The sequence below is a fragment of the Sminthopsis crassicaudata genome, chromosome 3 (genome assembly GCF_048593235.1).
Source record: "Sminthopsis crassicaudata isolate SCR6 chromosome 3, ASM4859323v1, whole genome shotgun sequence".
Taxonomy (NCBI): domain Eukaryota; kingdom Metazoa; phylum Chordata; class Mammalia; order Dasyuromorphia; family Dasyuridae; genus Sminthopsis; species Sminthopsis crassicaudata.
The window spans coordinates 394,347,017-394,351,519 of NC_133619.1; positions in this window are offsets into that span (position 1 = coordinate 394,347,017).

Sequence of the window (4,503 nt, forward strand, 5' to 3'; positions counted from 1 at the left end):
TCAACATATTCCCTGTGTGCAGAAATGAAGGGTCCACATCGCGTAACATGGGGAAGATAGCAAATGGAATCTGTGCTGTATTCACAGGTGGCAGACAGATTTTTTGCTAGGTGAGACATATTGGGAGCAGAGGAAGAGCCAGAGAGTATGTGCTCCTTCTCAGCCTTGAACTGCCATCTTTTTCAGGGAAGTGATGGAGTGGTGCTGAGGGAGAGGGAAACAGGAGCTGAGGGAAGCTGGAAGACTTGGTGGTTCGCAGCTAGCCAGGTCCTGCATGGATTTGGTCAGCCTTTGTCTGTAGATTATAAGGCCAAAAAGTAGAAAGAGAAATGGATAGAAAGATAAAGGAACCAATACCACAGCATTAGTTTCTGAGATAAATTAGGACATGACCTTGAACAGGTGCTGAGCAAGGGGCTTTCCAGTATCATTGCAATGTCTAGGTCAATGGCAAGAAAGTATTGTGTTTCATTCCCATGTGGCCCAGGCATAAGACCAAGGAGTCAGGGGCAGCACTGAATGAGAAAGGAAACTCATGATATTCAGGTCCAAAAGGTGGGCCTAGTAGAAAAAATGCCAAAGGGATCCTTGAGAGTTACAGGACTGTGTACTATAAAAAGAGGAAAGTAATATAAAGTTGTGAAAATGCAAATAGTGAGGGTGGCTTTGGGCCTGATCAGAAGTCAGGCAAGATTTAGTTCAAAGAGTCTCTAGGAATTCCTTGGCAATTTATAAATAGAAAAGGCAGAAAGATTAAACACATAAGTGATTGGTCAGCTACAAAGACATATAGGTTAGGACAATGCCAAGGGAATCCATTCTAGGTGAGGAATGAAGTTTGTCTTTCTCTATGAATCTGAAGGGATTTTGGACCCTTTTGTCTCCATATTGGGATAGGATTTGAGAAAAATGTTGGGAGGTGAAAGGAAAGGAGAGTTGATCACAGAGTGCTGATGTTAGGTCTTACCTGTTCTTATCTGTCTGTTTTTTCTGCTGTGGGCAGTGAGAAAAAAGGCAGGAGAAAGGTGAACTATGCTGACCCACTGTTCGGTCATTAACCTGAAACTTGAGACGTACATTTTGGGCCAATTGCAGACTATTTCCATCACCATTGAGGGATTGAGCAAGCACAGGAATAAAAAAGGCACCTGACTGAAGGAGGCAATTGGCAGCCTGTACAATGAAATCATCCCTTTCAGTGTATTGCCCATGCACATGGGCAATGGCTGATGAGTACTTGTGCATGATTGTGGAGGCAATAATCAAGGTAGGGTTTATGAAATACTCAGGAGATTCAAGGAGACTTGATCCATGATATCTATTCCGACCTGTGGGGCTCTCTGAACCCTACAATCAAATGCAATAGGAGGATTGTCCCTGGATGTAATAGGCCCTCTTGTTGACCCCATCAGTCATTGTTCTAGGATTGCCTCAACACAGTGACAAATTAGGAAAATCTAATAAGCTCAGGCATGTGCCTGGTGAATTGATTGCATCAAGATTGGCTAAGAAGGACATTATTGTTGAGGAGACTGTTTTCAGGTAAATTATTTGATGTTCATTATTATTCTTCATCAGTGATAGTTTCAACCATTTTTAACCAAGTAGCACTGTCAATCCTGGCTTTTGAAACCATTTGTAATTCCATTACTTTTCAGGCAAACTAAGGAATTTTGAAGGCAGTGTGCTCCTTCACATGCTGAAGAGTGCCAGGCATGTAAAACAAAGGAGTGAAAGAGAATGTTTCTCACGGTTTCTCAAGTCTATATTGCTCTCTTTGTCCAGGAAACCATGTGATCAGTGTAGTGTCAGGAATGGTGATTGGATCTTGACCAGATGTTGATTGCAAGGTTTAACACCATCTGCTGTAGAGATATATTCTTGGTTCTTGTAAAGAGAGTTGAGACATTGAGTGCTTTTAATATCTGTTGAAGCCTTGTGGTTGAATATTCAGTGCCAATGAAACTATACTTAGTTGAGAGAAGTAGCTCATTCACTGGAACATCACTTTGATCTCCTTTCACCCTGTGGCCTTTCCCTGGCCTCATGCCTACTGCAACTTCAGTATTCTCTCACTGTGAATATCTGATTTTGTTTTTCAATCCTATTCCACGTCCTTTAAAGGCACAAAAATTCCACCGAAACATGTGTTGGAAATCAATCTACATATATTGATTTATACAGAAGTAAAAGAATAATGTAATATTCCTGGTTTCCTATGTTTTATGGTTTCAATCACAGATATTTTCATCATGATTTTTGCAATCTTCCTTTGAATAGACCACAATCAAGAAATAGCACAAACACACTGTTCCAAACAACCATTCCTAAATTATATTTTGTAGATACAAAATAATAGATATACTTTAAAATAACATATTTGAATAGTATATTTAAATCATTACTGTATACATGATATATATGAAATACAAATGTAATGTCTATATAATTTATTTATCATATATATATATATATATATATAAATATATAAATATATATATTGATCTGTATCAATATGGAAGATATTTAAGGCTATTGGTTTATTTAGTAAACCTTTTTCATCGAAACCCCAGAAAATAGACCCTCTGAATATTAGGTAAGCAAAGAATGACTGGGATTTCAATTCCAAAGTCCTTGATATGTGTTACCTTTTGTGGCTTCTCTGGGCTGTATATGCAGGGGTCATGTGAGAAAGCATAATAATTTTATTTATTTATTTATTTATTTATTTTATATATATATATATTTTATAATATTATCCCTTGTATTCATTTTTCCAAATTACCCCCCCTCCTTATATTCCCTCCCCACGATGACAGGCAATACCATACATTTTACATGTGTTACAATATAGTCTAGGTACAATACATGTGTGTGAATATCATTTTCTTGTTGCACAATAAACATTAGAATCCGAAGGTACATGCAACCTGGGCAGACAGATATTAGTGCTAACAATTTACATTCCCCTCCCAGTGTTTCTTCTCTGGGTGTAGCTACCTCTGTCCATCATTGATCAACTGGAAGTGAGTTGGATCTTCTTTATGTTGAAGATTTCCACTTCCATCAGAATACATCCTCATACAGTATTGTTGTTGAAGTGTATAGTGATCTTCTGGTTCTGCTCATTTCACTCAGCATCAGTTGATTTAAGTCTCTCCAGGCCTCTCTATATTCCTCCTGCTGGTCATTTCTTACCGAGCAATAATATTCCATAACCTTCATATACCACAATTTACCCAACCATTCTCCAACTGATGGACATCCATTCATCTTCCAGTTTCTAGCTACAACAAAAAGAGCTGCCACAAACATTTTGGCACATATATGTCTCTTTCTGCTCTTTAGTATTTCTTTGGGATATAATCCCAGTAGTAGCGCTGCTGGGTCAAAGGGTATGCACAGTTTGATAACTTTTTGGGCATAATTCCAGATTGCTCTCCAGAATGGCTGGATTCTTTCACAACTCCACCAGCAATGTATTAGTGTCCCAATTTCCCCACATCCCCTCCAACATTTGTCATTATTTGTTCCTGTCATCTTAGCCAATCTGAGAGGTGTGTAGTGGTATCTCAGAGTGGTCTTAATTTGCATTTCTCTGATCAGTAGTGATTTGGAACACTCTTTCATGTGAGTGGAAATAGTTTCAATTTCTTCCTCTGAGAATTGTCTGTTCATATCCTTTGACCATTTATCAATTGGAGAATGGTTCCGTGTCTTATAAATTATGGTCAATTCTCTATATATTTTGGAAATGAGACCTTTGTCAGAACCTTTGTTTTTAAAAATATTTTCCCAATTTGTTACTTCCCTTCTAATCTTGTTTGCATTAGTATTATTTGTACAGAAACTTTTTAGTTTGATGTAATCAAAATCTTCTATTTTGTAATCAATAATGATCTCTAGTTCTCCTCTGGTCATAAATTCCTTCCTCCTCCACAAGTCTGAGAGGTAGATTATCCTCTGTTCCTCTAATCTATTTATTATCTCCCTCTTTATGCCTAAATCATGGACCCATTTTGATCTTATCTTGGTATATGGTGTTAAGTGTGGATCCATATCTAATTTCTGCCATACTAATTTCCAGTTTTCCCAACAGTTTTTTCTGAATAATGAATTTTTATCCCTAATGTTGGAATCTTTGGGTTTGTCAAAGATTAGATTGCTATAGATGTACCCTTTTTTGTCCTTTGTATCTAATCTGTTCCACTGATCTACCGGTCTATTTCTTAGCCAATACCAAATGGTTTTGGTGACTGCTGCTATATAATATAGCTTTAGATCAGGTACACTTAGACCACCTTCCTCTGAGTTTTTTTTCATTAGTTCCCTTGCAATTCTTGACCTTTTATTCTTCCATATGAATTTTGTTGTTATTTTTTCTAGGTCATTAAAATAGTTTCTTGGGAATCTGATTGGTATAGCACTAAATAAATAGATTAGTTTGGGGAGTATTGTCATCTTTATTATATTCGCTCGGCCTATCCAAGAGCACTGAATGTC